General features: G+C 50.5%; 1 protein-coding gene across 6 annotated transcripts in view; it reads left to right on the forward strand.

Annotated features, from left to right (window-relative positions):
* The first annotated feature begins 12,511 nt into the window (after nt 1–12,511).
* MYT1 (myelin transcription factor 1) overlaps nt 12,512–22,838 on the forward strand; it is a 65,504-nt gene continuing 55,177 nt past the window's right edge. For 3 of the 6 annotated variants that reach the window (XM_069802994.1, XM_069803014.1, XM_069803032.1), the window contains exon 1: nt 12,513–12,781. The gene's annotated coding sequence lies outside the window, so the exon portion shown is untranslated. Of the gene's footprint in view, nt 12,782–13,154; nt 13,235–13,348; nt 13,358–22,838 lie in introns of those variants that run through there. The other 3 variants (XM_069803023.1, XM_069803042.1, XM_069803003.1) reach the window with 3 other exon arrangements.

The following is a 22,838-nucleotide window of genomic DNA, read 5'->3' on the forward strand; positions in this document are numbered from 1 at the left end:
GCTGTCAGCCCCGTTGCCATGGCTGATACACGGGGCTTGTGCCAGAATTTTGTTGGTCAACAAGCCGCTGTCAGCACTGTTGGGCAGCGTGTTTCCATAGCTATCTGTGGAGAGGGGCATCTTCAGGTGATGTGATGCTGAATCTCCTTTTTCAGGGACTCAGCCTAAATGCACTCACAGGTCTGTAGTCTTTAATGTGACTATTTAGCACCCTAACAGCTGAACTCTCTCCAAATTAGCCGGAAAAGCAAGCGTGACGATTTTTAATGCAGCGTCGGTAGAGCAGCTCATTTGTGCTAATCAAAAGGGAGCGATCAGCTTGAAAATGTCCTCTCTTAATTTAATTCATGGACTTCAAAAATAAGTTTCTTGAGATGCAGGTGCCTTGAGAACATCCGTTTTTAACTCATTTGAAGTAGTGAATTCCTCTCACCGGACTTAATTAGGGACAGGTATTAAAACAAATCGAGGAAGAAGATCTTAGAAGAAAAGTGGTTTTATTAGGAAAGGACTGTAGGGCTTTTTAATTAATGCCAGAACAGCTGTCCTTAAACTGTTTCTCTCTTATGAGCAGATTATCCCAGCGAAGGCTAAGAGGCCATGGAAAACAAGGAACAAGTTCTGTTTAGAGCTTCTGGTCCCCGTCTGCACCACTGTCATCAGAAACCGCCGAGCATTTGTCTGGTCCTCCCTTGGATTGCAGCATATTTCTGCTTTCTTACAATATAGACTCATCCCAGTTTGTTTCTAAGCGAATTGCTTTTTTGTTCATGTTGCATATTCCCTAAACAGTCGTATTAGTGGTGACAGCATGTCATTTTGATGGTGTTATGACAGTATGACGCCAAACTAGTATTAACATAACATTTCTTTTTAAATCTTGTCTGAAAACATATTGTTCTCCCTTGCCAGCACTTCTCTGTTTCTCTCACCCTTTACCATGGGTTCTGGGTTGTCTTTTTTGGTTTAACTCAGTTGTTGCAAGCAGGCTGATATGCAACATATATGGAGGCATTTTGCTGATCATCCAGGTGATGAGATGAAGGGAGAGAAGAACAAACATGTTTGCCCAAGGCTGTTCAGAAGCCTCTTCTTGGAAAGCCCCAAGCCCACGTTTCCCTGGCTGACATCCTGCTTTCTCTTATGCTTCACCTTGCTCAGATTTATTGAGTTTAGATTTATGAAGTTTAGGTTTCAAGATCCCCGCTGCTACCACAGAATTTATATTTCTTCTACATTTCCTTCTACAGCCTCAACTAGAAGGTGGACTCTGACGTCCCTCAAATAGTGAAGTCAGTTTTAAAATCAGAAAGCTCTTGAAGAGGGGAGAGACGTAACTCAGGGGACGAGGAGCTCTCTGTGTGCACGAGGGGGATGAGCAGATGCTCTTACTTATTTGAACGTCCTGCTTTTCTGATGTGAGGTCTGGGGGATGCTCACTCATGGACAGAGCTAGTTTGGCCTGGAAATGAAAACTGTTTGCTAAATAACAGACATTTTTTCAGAAGGAAGGTAGAATAGCGCTTGTTTCCCAAGGAAGAGATTTTTACGTTAAAAGTGAGTAATGGGAGAGCAGAAATCACCTCCAGTCCCTGTGACATGCTGGCAGTGAGATGCACGCTTCTGGGCAAACTCCTGGAGCCCAAATTGCCAGAGAAAAATACAAATGGCCTTTCCTGCAGTACCCCGACTCGAGGCAGAGGCCTGGCTGGCAGACACCGGCCGACCCAGGGTCCCATCAAACAAAATGTTTTTCCCTTGCTGGTCAAGAGGACGGGGAGCAGGGGACACCCCGAGCTGCAGCTCTGCACCGGGGGCTGCCGGGGAGCCCCGAGGCCGGAGGCATTGCTTAACCGAGCTGGCAAAATCTGGGGGTATCTTTACCCAACCCCTCTCACCTCCCCAGGGGAGCAAATATGCTTCTGGTCCAGTGTGGCTTAGCCTGTTGCTGGCTGTGGGGTTTTCCTGGCTCTCAGCCCATTAGTGATGAAGGGAGGATGGGTGGGGGTCCTGTGATACAGTAAAGCTCCCCGACAGCCCACCGGTGGGGGTGAAACACCCACTTTCCTCGCCAACAGCCTGTGGATGAGCACAGACCCCATCCCCATCCCCCTGGACATCTGCACCTCACAGCTCCTCCTGCCCCCTTGTCCCCAGCCCCTTCCTCACAGCAAACCTTTGCTCAGGTTTTATTTTTACCTATTTGTTTTCCCATCCCTCTTTCTGCTCCCTGACCTGACAAGCGCTCCTTTTAGCAGAGTATTAATTATCATCACAGTGCTGGGACTAGTAATTATCCCTCCCTTGTGCTTTATGGGCTTCCCAGCACGGCTTGCAATGAGGACAGGGTGAAATGGCTCAGCTGGCAAGGGGCTCGTGGTGTGTGTCTCGGAGCTGTGGTAATTGTCCTGTGCCAGAGAGGAGGGAACGAGGGGAAGAGGAAGGAAAAGGAGAAAATAGTCTCTTTAGAGTCAATGGTGAATCGGAGAACTCAGCCTTTAACCAGGATGGTTTTTTTCCAAGTGGCTCCTAGAATTTATAATGGAGAAGAAAAATAGGAGTAACCTTAGGACATCCACCAGGAGATGGAGAAGCCCAGGAGGGCTGAGAGGACAAGAAAGATGTTTGCCAGCGCTGAGAAACTCCCTTATAACAAGAAGCATGAGAAAAAATCCCGATAAAGATCTACAGAGGGGTCACAGGAAGAAGATTTTAAGGATGTGGGTACACCTGCATGTTCTTCTGTGGGTATTTGTGTGGGGCAACTGCAGCAGGCTTTGCTTTCGTAGAGGTATCGCTCACATTTCCTCGCAGGGCTCATGTGGGCTGGCCAGGTACAACCGGGCACAGCAGCACCCAGTTAGTTATCTCACTGATATTAACTACCACGTTAGTGCCCAATTTACAAGCTCTGCCCCAAATAATTCATACTCGTTTAGTGCACTGCATTTCACTGAGCGTTTTAAATGAAAAACTCTGTATTTAACTCTGTCCCCTCACACCAGCAGAGTACTTCTGTAGGACCTCGCTGTACTTCTATGCCAAAATTGCATGGTGACCGGCCGGTCAAGGCTGATTTTCTGAGATGCTCGTCACCGGCTGATGGCACCTGCCTTGGGGGGCGATGGCCGTGGCGAGCCCAGCAAAGAGGCACCGCGTGGGACGGCAGAGCCGGTGAGCATCGAGGTGGGGGTCCGGATGCCTTCCAAGGCGCAGTGTTACTGCCGCTGCCAGAAACACAACAGCTCCCTGTCATGGATAGGGTAAAAAAAAAAAGAAAAACACGAAAAAAACACTCTCTGACCAAAACTGTGAATTTTTCTTCAGCAAAATGACAACACTCTGCTAGTGAAAATTGCCTTTCATTACAGCAGGGAGGGGAAAAGGAGATAAAAATGAAATAAGCTGTGCTTTTCTTCCCTTTATGTCCTTTTTGCAAACCTGTAAGGATTCTTTCTGTCTTTTTTCCCCCCAGTTTCCTGCAGCAGTGAGAAGTTTTATTACAATTTATTATGTATTTGTCTAGGAATTTAGGGATCTCAAGCAAATCACAGCCCCAGTCTGGCAAGCACTGCTAATAGACATAGTAAGAGGCAGGGTGTGCTCTGAGAACCTTTTACTTGAAATAAAGAAGCCAAGTGTCAGAGGGAAAATTGATGAAGAGGCTTTCCCGAGGCCACCCTCAAAAAATCAGTGGCAGGAATAGAATTGAAATCCAAATCTACCTCCTAGGCCCTTGTGAAAACCTGCCCACTTGGGGATATCTTTCCCAGTATTAAGGATTCATTGTAGCAATGGAGCTGGGATGCTGACGTCCTAAGCTAGAAAGCAGCATCCTGCCCTGCCTGCTGCTCTGCCCCGTGCCCAACGTCGGGACAAATTGCGTGTGTGAGACCTGAGGCCATGTGGGTGTGCACCGACCGACGGACATTCTCACATCCAGTGTCTTGGAATTTGTGGGATCGAAGTCTGCAGCTTTTCCCAGTGTTGGTGCAGAGCACAGGAGGTGCTCGACTTCAGTAGGTCAGCACGGGTGAGCCTCGGAGGACACTGGTTTCACAGAGATGCATTGTGCATGTAAATACTCCCAGTCCAGGCTGGAAACCCTGTTCCTGGGGAATTAGGCAGAGCTCATTTGCCCATCATTAATGGGAGCAGACAAAACCATGCCCACCATGGCGGTGATCATCCCTGCAAATACAGTTGTCCTGAAAAACTCAATCCTCAGACATAGAAGCATTGCATCTCTGCCTTTGCAGCAAGGGAACTTTGAGCATCTTCTCTGATATGGTGGAGCCAGCTGGGCTTTTGGACCCTGGGCTAAGCAAGATGATACTTTGCTCTTAGCTCTGCCACTAACTCTCTGTGTAACCTTGGTCAAATCACTTGTCGCTTTGAAGAGGGTGGCAGAAGATTCAGTGCGGCAGCTCCTGAGCGTGGGCAGCCCCAGCGCGCTGTGTGCTCGGAGGAGCGGAGCAGCTGCAGCACCAGCCCGAGCTGCTGAGAGTGCCAGCACAGCTTCAGCCTCCTCCTGCTGCTGGTTTGGGGCAGCCCTGGATAACAAGCAGTCTGTGCTGACTGTCACTTTCCTGGCTGCTCCCTCTCCGGCTCAGCAAAGACAGTCCAAATACTGACCCGAATCACCACGTGCCTCAATTTCCCCATCTGTTAAATGAGGCTAATCATCACTTTCAGTTTTGCGTTGTCAGCGTTGCACTGCCATGCAGAACCTAACAGAAAAGGGCTTTCTCAATGAGGGGGAGCAACACCCCAGAGCCGAGCGGCTCCCCTGGTCAGGCATCCCCCATCCATTGTGGCTTTGCCGATTTTGGGCACGTGTGCTTCCATCCTGCACACCAGATAACGAACTGGCTCGGGAAACCGCATCCATCCTCCTCGTCTGCAGGCAGATTGCTCACGGGTGGAGGAAATCTCCTGGAGAGTGAACCTTGTCAGCAAAAATGCAAATATTTGGAGACAAAGTGTTCATTACAGCAGAACTTGATTTCAGGGTCAACCCTTTTTGCAGCAAATTGTTAGCCAGCTAAAATGTTTATTGTCACCACACTCTGGCAGTTTTGACAGTACCTATCAAGTTGAGCTTGACAATATCTGCATACTGCTTCTCCGGCTTTCCCTCGCGCAGCTATGAGAGGTGCTGGAGGAAAAGATTTAAGACAGAAGCAAACAGTCAACAGATAATTGGAACTATCCCCTTCTTTGTGAAAAAGCTGCTGTGGTCCGGAGGAGCTGTTTAAGTGGAGGAAAGTATAACACAGGCTGTTGGTAAGATGGTGGTGGGGTACACAGAGAAACATCTTGGCGATTTTTTTTTTTCAGATGCAAAACTGCACACATGGAACAATAAACTCCCCCCCAGTCTGGCGGTGCATCAGCAGAAATCACAGACTACAAAAGGACGGTATTTCCTTTGGTCTTTTTCTATGCAAGCCACGTGGCTTCCCAGGACCCACGGCAGGGAACCATCCAGGTATCAGTGGAGTTTCTGTGATTTTTCTCCATTCCCATTTGTACTCTCTTCCACTCCCCTTACCGCCTGCACAGGACACCTCCCTGGGAAGAGGATCACACCGCTGGCAAGCCCAGAGCCCAAAGGGATAAGCTCCCATGTCTTTGCACTGTGGTCCAAGACCAGAGGATGGAGGGAGCCAGGGCCAGCTCTGCCTCGCTGGTGAAGGGGGAGAAAGGGGAGGCAGCAGCAGGAATTTGGGGGAAAACAAGAACTGGGGTGAGACGCTGATGAAAACACCCAGGAGGAGTGGACAAGGAAGCTGCAGCCACAAGGCCTGCTAACAACATTTTTGGGCTCCCTTTGCTAGACAAAAGACAGCAGCTTCCAGCTCAAGGTTGGACTAATTTTACTCTGCTTTTTGCTCCTCCATGTCTTTACTTTTTCCCCAGCTAAAGCACGGGGAAGGTGGGCCAATCTGGAGCCACTGCGAATGGGTTTCATTTCCTTGCTTGTTGGAGCTGAGTGAAGGCTGTTTCATCTCAACAGGCTGCTCCCAACACCCCTTAATTTGAGATCTCCTGCATGCAGGAAGCAATGGAGTTGAGTGACCTTGCTGAATCCCGGCCGCTGCAGCTGCAGGAGAACAGGGGAGGAAAAGAAAAGAGGGGAGGAGGAAGAGGCACTTTGCTGTCTCCCATTAAAGCCCCAAGAGGCTGAAGATGAGAGAGCGAAAGTTTCAAATTGCCAGAACATAATTCTGAAAGTCATTTTCCAAGCGCAGAGCTCTCCGCAATGTCACCTCTCATCTTCCAAGGTGGGGATTGAAGGAACAATAAAGCGCAGAATATTCTGCAAAGACAGAGCTGCTAATTCAAAGACGGAAGAGGTGCCAGTCCCCAAACAGGCTGTCTCACACCCCCTTCTGCTGGGAGATCTGTGCAGTCAGATGTAGCTGTACAGCGAGCTCAGTTCCAGCTCCTTTCCTGAGCCATATCCAGCCCGGATGAGTGATCCGGCTGAGCTAAGAATGGCTTATCCAGGTCCTTCTAAGAGTAAGGATCTCAAAAAAAAAAAGCCCACCTATTCAACAGTTACACTTTTAATTTGACTCAAACTCCTGACTTTCAGTTCAGTCCAATGATGATGATAATGATTATTACTATTATCATTTTCTTAGCCCTCCCTGAGACCCGCAGAAGACTGTGATGGATGTGCAGAAGAAAATCTGTACTTCGATATTCCCACACACCCTGCCCCAACCCAGCAAAACTGTTCCTCTCTGCTCCCTCTTCCAGCTCTCTGCCTTCAGAGAAATCTGGGTTAAGGAGTTGGATGTATTCGACAAAGAGTTAGGCCCAAGATCTTGCACCAAAGAGTGAATTAACCTCCTGTTCTACACTCTTTGCTGACCTTTATTCCAACTGCATCCCCCCTTATGTTTATAAAATAAAAAATTACCCAAATATACAGGCATGCCCTGCTGAGATAAATTGCATTCAACTCTCCTTCAGTTAATATCAGCTTTGTCCCAGGCTCCTTATTACTGGTGCCACCTGTCCCTCCAAGGACAGCCTTTTCCCTTTTTCCCTTTCCCAAATTACCTGAGCCAAAGCTTGGGTGGGCTTGCCCTCTCTTCGCAAAGAGGTGCTGAGTTTTTACACTGACTATCAGGCTTTTTTGCCAGGCAATGCCTCCTTTCTCCCACTTTCAGAAATGGTACTTTCCCCTCTCTGCAGGCCAGGGCTGACCCACAGAAAGTGCTGGCCTTGTTTTTATCTAGGGTAATGGGCGGAGGACAGTGGGTCACACAACCTAGAGAAGGCATTTTGCCCTCCAAGCCAATGGGGTAACAAAGTTCAGTGCTATCATACATAATAATCACAATCCTGGTTAGTTTTCTATTATTAATTATTATTATTATTATTATTATTATTATTATTACTATTTCCTGGTAACTATTTCCCTGCTTTTCCATCTGGGAGGCCAGCGAGAGTGTTCCTCACTGGCCTGTAGCCAGTTTTCTCCAGCTGGGATCAGTTCAGTCCAATGTTGCCATCTGTCCTTTGAGGCAGAGGGACATCCTTTTCCATTTCGGATCTCTCCCAGAAGCAATTCCCACTTTCCCTTCCCCCATGAACCCTGGACTCGACTGAAGCATCCAACAAGCTGTGTGTGGCCATCATTAGACTCGTGCATTTCTAAAGAGGTTCGGGTATGTAAGAGGTCTGGTGACCCGACCGCTGGCTGCCCAGAGCCCTGCCAGCCCGTGGGCTGCCCGCAGGGCTGTGGGCACATCCCCGCTGCCCAGCCCCCGGGGTGAGCTGGGGGGGACTGTCACTCCGCAAGCAGAGACAGTGTCCTTTGGGGTCTCCCTGATATAGTGGAGGTGGATTGGGCTCCCCAGGGATGCTTCGCCTGGGGAGGGGGTGTGTGTGTGTGTCTACCCCCCTCCCAACTCCTCCACTGGGATGTACATGTCGTCACCTCATCTCTCGCCTAATTAAAGGCAGAAGGGAGGCCCGGAGACCCCGACCCCAGCTTCTCCCCCTCCCCTGCCCAGCCAGGAGGGGGGAAGGGGTGGTGGTGGGTGGGTGATGGGGGGGGGGGCACATCCCCGGGGCGGGGGGTGGGGGACGGACAGACGGACGGACGGACCAGAGCCATTGTGCGGGGCCCCCGCGGATTGGCCGCCGAGTGCGCTGCAGTGATTTTGCGGCGAGGTCCCATTGGCCGCCGCCGCCCATAAGTTTTTGCTCCGGACGGCAACTTTTCCCAGGGATGATGGAGTAACCCCGCGGCGGCTCCGCTCCCTCCCCCCCTCCCCTTCCCTTTTCCCCCCCCTCCCCGGGCGAAGGCAGCCACCGCTACCCGGCAAGGATGAAGCTCTGCGGGACTTTCCTCGGTTCGTAGCCGTTCGCCGGCGGACGGGGGGGGGTGTGTGTGTATAGAGGGGGGTGTGGGGGGGTCCTAAGTATGTGTGTCCCTTCTCCCTTTCTCCTCTGAAGCACTCGAGGAGCTTAATTCTGCCTAAGCCACGCCTTGGCAAAGGGGGTCGGTCAGCCGGGGGGTGGGGGGAGAAAAACGCGGACGCACAAACTACCCCCTTGTTTTATGATGGGTTTTTTTTCCCCAACGATATGGTGGAAAGCGGTTCCCCTAGCGTGTTTCAGAGCACAGGTTTCCCGGGTTTGCATTTAGGAAGCGAGGTCCCGGTCTCATTCTCCGCCCCAACTTTGCTCCGGGCTCAGCTGTGAAGGGCTACAGGTGCGGCGGGGGGGGGAATGTGGCCCCCGGTGCTGCTGCTCCGAGGCACCGGCGGGGCTTTGTCCCCGGTGCCGCGGGTTTCACCTAATTACAAAGGACGAGGAGGGAAGGGGAGGGGGTGAGGAGAAAATCCCGTTTTCTGCCGCTTCTGGTCACAATTCTGCTGGGGGGGTGGTGGTGGTGGTGTTTGGTTTGCTTTTGCGGTCCCCCCCCTTCCACATTGTTGGCTAATAAAGAGGCGAGGGGGATGTTATTAAATAAAAAGTTAGTTCGTGCCTGTTCAGTTCAGCTGGGTGTGTTTCAGTGCCTGCATTAACCGAGGCACAAAGGAGGAAGTTTGGGGATAATGCGAGATGCCTTTTGCATAAGGTGGTGATTGCTCCAATTTTTGTTCTTCAGGGAGAAAAGAGCTCTAGATTTGGGTTAGACAAAGACATTGCCTCTTCGGGAAGGAACCGCCCAAATCGGGGAGAAGGGGTGTGCTGGAGAGTGAGCAAAGGGTTATTAAAAGTTGGTGTGTGCGGGTTTTTTTTTGTGCCTGTGCATGTTGTTCCATCTGCCAGGGGCCTGTAGTGGGCAGGTTTCTTCGCAACCCTTCAGCTGTTCCATATACAATATTAATGCTGGCCATTTCTATTCGGCATACAACAGCACTAATTGTAGTCTAAGGCATTAAGGCAGCCAGCCCATCTGCATAGAAGCTTTCAGAAAGAAACAAGGAAAAAAAAAATCTTTCACCCCCAGCTGGTAACCAGAGAAGTTGGTGCCAATTACAAATGCATAAAGTTTGAGATCTAATTTTCTTTGAAATGGACTCAAAGAAGCCAACAAAACACAGCGTGGCATTTTTATGTCTGTATTTACATAAGAAAATGCAAGTTTTATTTTAAATAATCTCAAACTTGAAACGCTTGATCTGAAAACATGAGTGTAGTAAGATTTAAAAAAAAATTAAAAATAAAAAAATGCACGGGGGAATGCGAAAAGAATTTACTTTTTAAAAATCCTTTTGGCTTTCGCTTCTGCAGGCGACACGCAGGCAGGGATCCTCGGAGCCCCCGTCTCAAACACCGCTCCAAAGGCAGAAAAATACATGACCGTTTATTTTATACCTCTCCTTTAGGGAAGCAGCAGCTCCTTCAGACCTGGGAACGCACAATAATTATCTCCTTCCTGAAAACAGCTGTAAAGTGACCCTGTAGAGCTTGGAGGGGGAAACCAACCAACCAACAACAAAAAAAAGGGGGCGAAAAATGCTTAAAAGGGTCGAAAATGGGTTAAAAGCGGGGCGGGGCGGCGGGAGCTGTCCACCGCCGTGGTGCTGATCCGCAGCCGGGCCCGAGCCCACGCGTGGCCTCGCTTTTCCCTGCGGGCTCCTCCAGCTTTGGAAGGGGGGGGAAACCTGCTGGTCAGCCTGACCCGGAGATCTTCAGGGGGTAGTGAAGGATTTGGGGGGTGCGAGATGGGAATTTCTGCTGGCTGCTGAAGTTGGTGGTCATTAGAAACTCCGGGTAAGGCGCTGCTCGTTTGCAGCGCTTGGAGAGGAGGGGAAGAGGAATTCTAGCGAGTTTGGGAACAAAGAAAAGCCAAACACCCTCTCGCAACCAGGAGCTTAGTAGAATGCTATCAAAGCTGTCAGCTGCCTTAGGGCTCCTAGGTGCGTCGCGTGTTAATAAATGCAACAACAGCAATAATAAAATTCATCTGCCCTAACAGAGGGGCGCAGGTATGTTTGCACATGTGTGCATTTGTATACATGCCGTGTGCGTGTACACAAATTTGAGTGGAAACACACGCAAGTAAACACACTTCCCTCCTGCCTTCTAGCCTATCTATTGTGCTTTTGTTTCTCAAGTTTTGGCATTACGTCTCTAAATGAAATAGCGGTGGAGAGGACTAGGCAGCATTGTGAGCAGAGAGGAGCTGAGTCCACCCAGCCCTCCCTTTGATTCTATCGCGGGTGCAGAACAATGGAGATGCAGTGTAGCACCAGGCCTGCTGCCTGCAGATAAGAGTTTAATAGAATTTCTGAATGCCAAAGGTTTGGGATGTAAAATATCCCTGTCTTCGTGGTGTGTCCAAAGGAGATAGAAAACGGCTTTTCAGGAGTACTCTCTGCTGAATACCTCCTTTATGTTAACGGTTTAGGAGCACACCAGGCTTGCAAGCCATGGAAATGGGCATCGTAAGAATCTCCAAAGCGGCCTCAACAGTTTTAAAATTAGTATTTCTGTCACCCTCTCCTTAATAAAATGCCTGAAATGGGAAATCAAATCACTCTCCCATGCCATGCACCCTGTAACAGTCTGGGGGTGACACAGGGTTGCATCCAGCACTCCCTCAAGCCTGCGCTGCCAGGAAGGTGTCCGGCAGAGCTAAACCTCAGGCAGCTTGAGAGGCTTTTCCCCCTCTTGCCTGCACCTAACTTGACCAGGGTGGTGGGGAGCTGGAGAGGGGTGGTTTGGACTCCTGCAGCTCTGGAGCTGGAGTTTCCCGCAGGAGAGCACATTCCCAGCAGGATTCAACTTTCCCTGCCAGGCTCTGCCTCTGCTCTCTCAGGTCTCTAAAGGCTCCTGGGGTTTCTGTCCATTTGTGAGCTCCCGCATCTTTTCAGAAATCTTCATTAAGACGACAGTAAAGTCTTAATCATCTCAGCAATGCTGGTGATGGTGTGAGGGTGCAGGAAAAAGCGCTCTGTAGAAAGGTGACCCCCCACACACATCCCGTGGGGCTGCAGCATGCCTGTGTTTTCCCCCCACTATTTCTGAAAAGTTGCAATCCAAGTGCTAATGCTCCTGTCTGGAGTGGGGAGGACGTGCTAATGTCCTGCCTGCCGCACGGTGCCGGGGTCTCTCCCCGGAGCATCCCACCCTCTGGCTCGGTGAGGCCTTTCTTCTCCTGGGGTGGCCAGATCTCCACCGAGCAGAAGCATTTTCAAGGACAGATGATGCTAGCTCCTGGAAAGTGCGGCTCTTTCTTGGACGAAAAGACATGTAATGGAAGAAAATGCACTTCTCTCACTTAGAAACAATCTCCAAACTATTTTAGTCACTGTTTTCTTTTAGGACTTATCCTTATGTTATTCTCCTTCCCATCATGAAGCCCAAACCGTAAGTGCCTGAGCCACGATCTGTCTTTCCCAGGGTGAGGCGATGTCTGTTGGGAATACGTTGTGTCATTTATTTTTCTTTTAAGGGGGGGGGAAATATTTATACACCTTTTAACCACTCACTTTTGAATATGTATATCAGCTAATATGCAATACTTCCAGGTTCATAGAGGCGATAAATTTCCCAGTCTGTTCTTTATGGTGATAGGTCATCTTCCTAACCACCAATAAATATTGTAAAGTACTTTCGCTGGAGCTGTGCTAACCCAGGGCATCTGTCACTCGCTGCTTGCTGCTATTAGGAATTATTGGGCCGTACCACGCGTTGGGATGCGCGGGGGGGGACACGGCACGGCGCTTGTCACGCTCGCCGTCCTTTTGTGTTGCTGCTATCAAAGGAGCCCTGAGCTTCGTGCATATTAATTATGAATCGGCTCGGGTAAAATCACTCACCTTCTGCTGGGTCTCGGGGAGGGGGGAGTGCGAGGTGAGAGGGGCTGGCGGGGCTGGGAGAGCCCCAACTCTCCGTGCACTCAAGTCAGCAGCTCCATCTCTCTCTCTCTCTCTCTCTTTTTGATGCTATACTGTAAATTTATTTCACCTCAGAGAGTAAACAGATATATTGCAACCCCAAGGGTTCATGGGTAGTGTATTTACAAAGGGAAGGCGCAGCAAGCCCCCTCTGTGCCATTTCCATTAATGAGAGCGGTCATTAAGTAAATGAGACATTGCCTTTAGCAGGCTTAAGAGTTCACACACTAAGGAGTATCAGATATTTAATTGAAACCAACAACCCGTCTTACACGCGTGTTACTGGTGTAGGGAAGTGGGCTGCCCTCCAAGAACTCTCCCCCCACAACCTCCCCCATGCAAATTTCATGATTGGTTTCCGTGATGTCATTTTGCAAAGGGGCAGACAATAGCTGTGGGGAAAGGTAAGTCAATATTATGTTCTTTCGCTGACAAAGGCAGATAATGCTGGCTTTTTTCTTTTATTTTTTTTCTCTTCTCTTTTTTTTTTTTTTTTTTTTCCTCCCCTCCCTTGGATTGAGACAGAGGGGAAAGGCTTTCGGAGCACACAGTTGATGTAAACAGACGCAGGCGTTTCGCCTTTAGAGCACGAAGGCTGGGTTGTTGTTTTGAAAATTGCACTGGAGAACCGAGGGGATTTTTATGATGATCATCATGCTCCTAGGTCCATCTTTGCTCGCTCGCTCTCTGGCTGGCTGCGAGACTCTAGTGGACATGTTATGCTTCTGACTGAAAAGAGGTTGAATAAGACGAGAAGGGAGATTTATTTAAAAAAAAAAAAAAAAAAAAAAAAAAGCACAACATCGCCTTCAGCCGGGGAAACTTTCTGACTATTTCTGGAAGAGGATGCTTGCCGGGTTTGTGGACCGCGAGATCGGTGGATGTTTATCCGGAGGGAAGCGTGCGCGGTGTTAGCAGAAGACGCTCCCGGGAGCCGGGAGGAGTTTGCGGCGGCCTCCGCGCCCGCGGAGCTCTCGGAGGTGCTGATGGCGGTGCGCGCCCGCGGTGCGGGGACCCGGGGCTCCGCGCGTCCCTCTCCGGGCTCTAACCCCCCCCCAAACCCACCCCCCCCAGCCCCCTTACTACAAAAACTCCGACCCAAGTCTGCAGTTTCCTACTCCTCCGGCTTTAAGGAGCTCCGCGCCCCGGCGCGGAAGGGGGGGGTTTGCTCGCCGATGGTACGCGTGTGCGGAGGGCTGGTGCTTGCCCGCTCGGGTCGCCTGCCGGGTGTTCGCTCTTACCACTGGGAGACTTTTTTTTTTTCCCCTCTTCTTTTTCCTTTTTTTTTCCCCCCCTCTTCTTTTTCCTTTTTTTTTTTTCCCCCCTCTTCTTTTTCCTTTTTTTTTTTTTTAATTCCGCCCCCCCTTCCCCAATATTGACTACTTTAGAGTTCTCTATTTATAGCAGCGAGGAACAAGGGAAGTGTGCCATGTTTGTGGATTTCTCTCTATACATTGACCACGACAGAAATCTGCGGGTTCTTATTTTTAGCTAGCTCGGAAGAGGCTTTGCTCGGCTAATCTCTTTATCAATTTTAGCAAAGTTTTGTTGTCGTCGTTGTTGTTGCTTGGGGGGTCATTTGGGGAAGGGGGGGGGCAGAGCAAAGGGAAGGGGGCTGGTGCCTGAGGATATTGCTTGCGCCGCGATCGACCCTGGCGAGTTAGGCTGAGTTTGGGGCGCAGTTTGCCGGCGGGTAGGACCGACCCTCCCCGGAGAGGTGGCCTCCAAAAAAGTGGGGGACACACACACTCAGCACCCTCCGAGGCTCTCCCACACAAAGGGGCAGGTCGTGGGGACGACCCCCCTTGGAGCAGGGCTCTGCAACACCCCCCCACTCCCCTCCCCGGAGCTGGGCTGCTGGGGGGGGGGGCAGGCTGCCCTCCGCTCCCCCCAACCTGGGGGGGCAGCGCACACGGCGCCCACCTCTCCACTCTCCTCCTGCTATTGTTGAGCCCCCTCGCTCCGAGCAACCGCTGAAAACAAGTGCAAAAAAGCCCAGGCTAAATCCTCACCATCGCCTCGCCGCTACTTTTAGTTATTATTATTATTATTATTTTTCTTTCTTTCCCTTTCCCTCTCTTTCGTTGGCTCATCTGCTCTTATTATCAGCTTTTTCCATATGGCCACTTTAATTAATGGCAGACAAAAGGGGGTTTGGGGGGGGGGGGAGGAGGAATCCAGGAATTAGAGTTTATAGTTGGTTTGTCTCTGATGCTGTCATAGAAACCAGAAGCAAAGATGCCGCCTTTCCACTTCTTTGTATGATCCTGTTTATTGTTCCCGAGCGGCGCAGACTGGAGCAGGCGCATGTTGCAAAGCGCAAACCATCGCCTGCTGCTGCGGCCCGAGACACCCGGGCACAACTTGTCCCCTTCGGCTCTTTCCCTCTCAAACCTGCCTGCCCTCTTCCCTTCCTTTCCCTCTTTCTCCTACCTCGGGAAGACCAAGAATAACTTATTTTTGCCTTTTTTTTTTTTTTTTTTTTTTGTTTGCAACTGGTATAGGGATCTGAGGGATCCCAAAGGCGAGAAGAGTAGGAAAACTCCAGAAAGTTGGGTTTATTCCTTCCCAGAAAGCAGATGGGAGCTGCTCCTTGTTGTCCCGGTGGAGTTGGGGTCCGCGTACCCCGGAGTGGGGGGACCAGGTCTGTCCCAGGGTGCCGTTGGGGCGGGAGGGGGGGACAACCGTCCCGGGGGTCCCGTCGAGGGGGGGGGTCAGGGTGGGCAGAGCCCCTTCTCCCCTGCGAGCAGGGTCCGTGAATTTCCCGCCCCCCCAGCGTTGCCGTCGGCCCGCAGTAGCCCTCGGGGGGGGGGGGGGGAGAGGGGGTAGCTGGGGCACCTCGTACTGTAGGAAAGCCAAAATGCAGCCCCCCCCCCCGGGAACCCCTACAAGGGGGGGATCCCCAGGGGTTTGGCCCGGCTGGGGGGGGGGGGGGCGTCCCACTGCGGGACGGTGCTTAAGGTCACCTCCAAGGTTGGCGTTGGTGGGTTTGGGACGGGGGTGTCCCCCCCCCCTTTTGGGCAACTCCTGGGCTGGAAGTGGGCGAGAACCCCCTACCCCTCCTTTCTCCCCCCCCTTCCCGGTCCGTGCTGCTACTCGGTGCCCGGTCCCTTTGCTCCCCCCACCCCCGGGCTCAGCCTTGTCCCCAAAGCGGGGGGGGGACGACACACCGAGCAGGGGGAGAGCAGCCCAGGGGTCAGGGCGGCGAGCCCCCCCCACCTCGGCTTTTGTTTTGTAGAGCTGGGCTGTGTCTGTTAATGCCCCCGGGTTGGGGTGGGAGGGAAAGGGGGGGGCACACAGCAAGCCCAGGTGCTTCCAGCCGGGGGCTGGGGGAAATCATTAGGCTGGCGACTAACCCAGCTGGGCCAGGACTTTTTCCAACAACCCGAAGCCGCAAACTGGGGGGTCTGGGGTGGGCAGGGGAAGCTCCGGCTCTGCAACCCCCCCCCCCCCCGCCCCGTTCCCGTCCCGCGGAGCCCCCGGGAGAGCCGGCAGCGGAGCGGTCCCGGTTCCTGGCAGTCAGATGATGATGATGATGATGATGATGATGAGGGCAGGGCTGACTTTGCAAGACGTAACTCGGCGTCAGAGCAGCTGCCATTTTAGCAGATAGTGCTAAACTCCCCCCCCCCGGCAGCCTCGGCTTTGGGGTGCTGCCTCCAAACTTGGCTCCTTGGTGGGGCATGCTGTTCTTCTGGGGCTTTGTGGGGGGGGAAGCAGTGCACCTTAAATCAGCAATACACCCTAAACAGGCTGAATTACCCAGCTTTTGGAGCTCAGGAATATAAACTCTTCTCCCTTCCCCAAATCCCACCGTGGTTCTGCATCAGGGTTTGAGGAGCGCAGCCGAATTTATACTCCTGAGCCCCCCCCGCCTCCAAAAATTAAGTCAGTGCAATGCAAAATGGTCCCTAGCTCCCTATCCGGTAAGGGATAGAGCCCTCCTTTTGCAACCTGGGGGTGCTTATTTCGCAAAGGGTGCTGGCATGCATCCCACTCAGAAGTTTGGGGGGACCCTCTGCCCCCTGAGAGCAGAGCGAGGGGGGGGAAGCGGCAGGTTTACAGTAAAGGCCGGAGCGTGCGGGGGAAATTGCCACGGCTGGGCTGGGCTTCCCAGAAGACATGATATCAGCCGTGGGAAGGGGAGGGAGACGGGGGAAGCATCGCGTTATCGCTGGGAAGTCAGATGTGAGAGTTTAATGGCAAAGTGGGGGGCAAGACCCGGTCTCCCCTTTGCTTTGTGTGTGCGTCAGTCTGTAAATGGCAGGACTTATTTTTACAGCTGTAAACTGTGCGGCTTAGTTGCTAGAGCTCTTTCCTTAATGACGAAGGACATCTCCTGTTGTCACTTTATAGCTGTTCCTCTTTCTCATACACGGGAGCTGAGGGTGGAGGATTCAAGCTGTAAACTTCCAGAGCTGGGAATACACCACTGTGTGTTACTCTTCTTCCTCCAACAAATCCCCTCTTCGAGTTATTTGTTGTGCAAATGCTGTTTGCTCCCTGGCTGTGCAGACAAGGATGCTGACACCCAGGAGGGAGGCTAAGGTGGCCCCAGACTCCGGGTTTATTTGTGCTTTAGGACATAGCCCTACAGCGGCTGTGTGAAAGGGATTATCAGCCTGGGGTTAACTCCCACCCATCCTCTCAGTTCCCAGGTATTTCTAGAGTTTTGACAGGGCAGAAGTTGCTGTCGGGAAACCTCACGCTTTCCACCTTCCCCTCCCACACCTTTTCAATCTTTCTCCTGGGTTTTGCTGGTTTCTAGAAAGAACAACTCTACCACCTAGGTACCAGCGCTGGTCTCCTGGGGTGCATCATGCAGAGTACCCTGGTGTCTCTGACATCCTTAAGGCTGGCTTGTGTGAAAACTCCCATCTTAAAGTATTCCGTATGGCTTCTGAGGCTGGTTATCTTTGAAAAGTAGAAACTTGATCCACCACCTAGTCCATAGACAGGAGATCATGGCGTGAATAGAGAAGTGGGGTGATAAGCACATACTGTGAAAAGTTTCTGGGATGGGAGAAATGCCCCGAAATACCTTGCTCCTGGAGTGAAATGAATTTATATGAGACTTTTGCTCTGGGATCTGGGCCATGAGTAATGGCAAAGAGGAGGGCTGGGACATCCCTTCTGCTCCCTTCAGAGATGGGAGGGAACTCTGTCATCCCCCCACTCCCTGCAAATATTTTCACCAAGGAGAAAAGGGCTTTGTGTGTATATATTTGGAAGAAGCAAGCTTCTCCTTCTGGCGTCAAAGGGAATTTGTGAAAGTGCAGCGTTTGCCCTTGCAGAACTTGGGAGCTGCTTCGCTGGGAGCAGCTGCGTGGTGGCTTGGCCCTTTGGGACAGGGCTGAGACACAGAAGGTGAAAAGCAGTTTCCAAGTGTCTCCTTCCCTGTGCAGGTTCGCTGGGCTTCCCCTGCGTGTGAGCAGCAGCGCAGGAGGGCATCCCTCAGCTTCTTGGAGCTGCTTCGCTGCAGCATCTTGTGTGTGTGGGGGGGAGGTTGTTTCTGCCCTGGGAATAGCTGGAGGTGGGCACTGAGGTGAGGACATCTCAGAGGCACGAACGCGCGTTGAACACATATGTTTAAAGAATGTAAACGCTAAAAGTCACCTGAATGGAGCAACTCCTCATAAAGTTGAAACATTTTGTGGATTTTCTGGGGACTCTCTTACAGAAGGCATAAGCTGGAATTTTAAGGAGAAACAGCTTAATATACAACACAAAACTAGTGTTTTTCTATTGTTGAGGTTATTCATCCCCACAACACTTCTGTGGGGCGTTGCTGTGGTTTTGCAGGTGGGGATGGGGAGGCAGAGAAGGTTTCTGGGCTCAGACTAACAGCCTGAGATCTTAGTGTGAAATCTTGGTCCCTTTAAGGAGGAGTTTGCCCTTTGGGAGACTGTATTTTGATCATCACTGGCTGCTTTTTAAAGCAATGCCTCCATCCGTGCTACAGGAGCCTTTGGGGCAGCAATGCCTGTATGAAACTGGTCCAGCGGTGCCCTGGAGGGAGCTGGCACTGGGAACTGTGGCCGTTTTCAGGCAGATCCAAGAGGGTAAAGGCACACGTGGCTCCAGCTTGTTTACGGATGAGCGTGGGGAAAGGATACGGGCTGTGAGCTCCATCCCACCTCCCCGCTCCTCTGCTCAGCCGATCAGAGCATCCTGGTGTATCGATTGCCACGCACGCGTTCATACGTGACTCAGATGCCCGGTGTGTTTTATAGCAGCGAGGAAATGAAGTTAGTTGTGAAAGCTTGTCCAGGGAAGGGTGGTCTGGTGTGAAAGGATGTCAGGAAAGGGAAATGGGGAATTTCCAGGCACAGTTAGGTTGAGGAAAGGCTGACTGAGATCATCTTGTCCTACCAGCCGGGCTGTTCCCAGCAAGTGTCAGTCTTATAGCGGAATAATGAAGTGATACCCTCTGCAATACTCTGCTTTTCATTTTTATTTGGTTTTTTTATTAAAAAAAAAAGATAAAAAATATAATTTTCACCTGAATTAAAATACTTTTGATCTTTGTCTTTCATTGAACTTTTTGCTTCAGAGAGAATAGATTAATAAACACTTTCAAATGGAAAAACATAGTTTGGAAAGGTCCCCCTTTTATCTTTAACACAGAGCTTTAATGCTAACCTGGATATAGGCTGGCTGTCCCTCAGTTCCTTTTGTCTTGCTTTTTTATCTTAACAACAATAAATTTGCTATTATTGTGATCATGCTGGCCTTTACTGGTCACTTTTTATTCTTTCCTTTTTTATTTTGAAGTCAGCACATTAAAAAAAATTGCAATGTTATTTTAATCAGACCAAATGAAAGAGCAAATCAGAGCGAGAATTTTAATCTGCCCCAAGCAAAACTGCCTTGTACATCTGTCATGTTGGGATTAGTGGAACTCTTTAAAGAAGCTGAAGACTTTTTAAACAAAGTATTAAACATTTGTGACCTGATTTCCACTCTTACAATATTCTCATTAATAAGAGTGCAGGCTGAAAGACATCTGTTAGGTCCTATTTGTTTTAAGAATATTAAAGAATAATAAGAATATTGGAGGGGGGGGAGGGTGGAGGAAACCTAAATGTAATATTTGGAGCCAGATCTCCAAGCTGCAGTTTTCCGAAGTGATTCTGTGTCTAACTTGGGGCAGAGTGGAGGGAAACACACGTCTCAGTAAAGCCTGTCAAGTTGGATGCTCCATATTGTTGGTCTTGGCCAGTTTAGGCTGTTAGAGCTTGGGTGAAGCTTGCCCTTGGGCTGTGAGTTTTGCCTGGTGTTCCATCCCTGCTCCAGTAGTGGAGAGGAGGCAACTCTACCTTCCTGAGATAGAATCTAGTCTGAAACAAAAAACAAGCAGAGGTGCAGCCTTAAATTGTACACAAATACGCCTCGTATGTGTGCGGCACCTGCTCGCATGCAGTGCTGCCTTGGACCAGGCAGAAAATGGAGTAGGGAGGGAGTGAAAACGTCCTTCTCAGGTTCGCTGCTTGTGTTTTGTTTGATGCTGAGGCAGTTAAAGTAAATGGCCCAGCTTGGACCCTTCAGGGGGGGAAAAAAAAAAAAAAAGCCAGGCATGTGTTCGGTAAAATACTTGCTGAAAGAAGCCTTCACTATTAACATGGGTGTATGGTTTAAGAGAAGGTTGCTGTCGACTGCAATCTTTGCATCTTGTTTATGCTTGCTGGGTAAAATATTAACTAAAGCATCTGAACATAAAGTTCTGGTGTGAAAGAATATCAGCAGGGGAGAGCCATATGGTGCCAGCCTGCTAACAAAATACCAAACGCTGGAGATTCCTTTTTGCAGAAGACTGAAAACTCTCGTTCCCATACATAATACATGAGTTCACGCCTTTGATTACTCTAAACATTAGTCCAAGCGGTACAGGCGTCTCTTTGGAGCTAACACAACTTAGGGCACGCAGTGCTCTTCCCCCCCTCTTCCTTTACATAAAAGAAATCGATGTCGAGCTGTTAAGATACAAATATCCAATATGCTGCAAGACAATATGTTTCCGAAACTGCTGCGTAAGCTGCCTTTCCTCTAATTAAATATAAACTGCAGTAGAGACTCGGGTTTCTTCGTTCCTTCACTTGAAACCATTTGGTAAGCGCATGGTTCTCCCTAGGATGCCAGCTGCAAGCCAGGTCTGTGCCCGTTTTGGGGAAGCCTCTTGCTCCTCATGGGCACGATCAGACCTTTCTGATCGATGCTGAGGACTGTAATCGTCTCTCTGAGCAGCAGCTCGCGGGTGTGTTTACCTGAATGCTCCCCTTGAGCCAAGGAGTCAGGTGTATTCAGCGGCAATGGATTCAAACCCCACATTAGGAGGCTCCCCCGGTGAATATTATTATAAGGTACAAGAGATGGCTCTAGGGGAGCTTTCATGCACACAGTATTTAAAAACCAAGGTATTGCTGGCAAAATCTGTAGGTGACACTCTGAGCACTTTTGAATTTCTTTTTTTAAACAAGCCCTCGAAACCAACAATTTGATTTTGAATAACTCTGCCTCGTGCTTGTCGCCGGGCTCCCCGAGGGTGGCTTGTTAAGTTTTGTGATGAGTACCAAATTACCTGTGTGTAGAAACACCCACGAAGCACAGAGAAACCTCCCCAGCAGCTGATTTTGGTTAACCTGTGTTTCAGAGCCGGAGTCTTTCCCTGCCCCTGGTGCTCTCCAGCCTGGGAGAGGCAGCTCGGAGGTGGAAGGTGATGTCTGTCTGGCAGCCATGGGTTTGGGGCCAAAGCTTGCTTTTGAGTCCCCTGTTTCAGCTCTTGGACATCCAAACTGTCTTGGAAGGATATCGGGTTTAGCACCTAAATGCAGAATTGGGCTTTCCTCACTTGGCACTGGCTTTCCCCATTCTGGCTGTATGGACAATGTGGGGTGATGGGATGGAAATGAAGTCAACCCCCAAACCCGGTTGACTGTGTGTCCGGTGAAAGTTTTGGGGCAGGGATGGGTCTGGTCTGCGAAGCCGTGTCCCAAGGGGTAAGCGAAGGTGCTAGATGGGCTTTGAGAGAAGTTGCCTGATTTCAGCCAAGAGCTTTTGAAAACCTTCTTGTAATGGGGCTTGAAGCCTAAGCAAGAGCCTTCCTTCTGGTGCGTGAGTCCAGTCCTTACTCTGTACCTAAAACCCAAGCGTCTGCACAGGAATGAGAGAAAATAAATTAATGCCCTTCCCTGGTAAAAGCCAAAATTCTTTATTTGTAAGACATCAAAAGCCTTGGCTGGGAGATATGCTGGGTAAAGTTATCTTGGGCAAAGTTAGCCCAACTCGAGCAGCTCTGCAGAGAGGAGAGAAAGTTCGTGCCTCTGAAAGCTGATGTGGCCATGAGCACATCTGGAGTCCCAGCTTTTCCTGCTGTTGCATACGTTTCTCCTCCATAATTTTGAAGCTTTGCATCTAGCAAGCTTCTGGCAAGTGGAGTTAAAGGTTTCTTTGTTGCCCTCAATATTTTGATGTAATTAGTCAGCAAGCAACTCGCTGCTTTTGCCCAGAGAAACGCGCTCTCCAAGAACACAACTGACAGGAGAGGATTAATAGCCTACTGGAGAGAGCTGCTCTGTTTTTTTTATTTAAAAAAGTGGAGAAAAAAAAAAAAGTGCCTGGGAGCAATGTTGTTGCTTTAAAAAAAAAAATGACAGTCTAAACAGTTAACTTTGCCGGCAGTGTCTCAGAGGAACGCGGAGTTGTCAGCTCCTCTCCCGCATCCCTTAGAAACTTTCGGCTCCCTCCTGGCATGGAGCGGCTTTCCTGGCTGCTGGGGAGGCCGGTCGCTGCCGAGCCAGCAAAGCGGCTCTGGCAGGTTGGCTGCTTCCCTGCCGCGCTTGCCTGCCAAGCAAGGAGCGCTGCTGAAGAGAGCAAGGACACCCCATCGGAAAGGGGAGGATTGGGAAAAAGAAGGATTTGGAGGAGACATGAACTTCCCACTTGCAGGATATGAGCTAATCCTTGGCTGCAGGGTCTGGGGAACAAGCTCACCGCTGGAGACTTTGGGCTTTCCCCGCTCCCGGTTCGGTATCGGCACAAAACCGATGCGGCGCAGCGGGCTCAGCCTGTGCAAGTGCCTGGAAATGGGGATGAAAGGTGCTCCGAGAGCACTGCCCATGGGCACCCAGCTGCTGCCCCATCCGTCCTCCTTGTCATCCCCACTTTGTATTCACAAGCAAGCGCAGGCTGCCGTAGGAAGGACAGAAAGGTATCACTCGCCTCGATTTAAATTCAATTACACGGGGTCCGCAGGAGCACTAAGAGCGGTGCCAGCAGGGCTATAAACTTAACATATTTGATGATTCTCCTTCTTTTCAAGCAAGTGGTGCACAGTGGCCGCCCCATTCAGTGGTGATAATGCTGGGGGGCCGTGACATTACGGCTGGCAGAGCCGCGCGCTGCGGCAGAGGCTCCTTTTTAATAAAGCCATTGGAAGGGTGAGCTTAATCGCCTCGTGTCACG

This window comes from Haliaeetus albicilla, chromosome 2 (assembly GCF_947461875.1).
Source record: "Haliaeetus albicilla chromosome 2, bHalAlb1.1, whole genome shotgun sequence".
NCBI classification, from domain to species: domain Eukaryota; kingdom Metazoa; phylum Chordata; class Aves; order Accipitriformes; family Accipitridae; genus Haliaeetus; species Haliaeetus albicilla.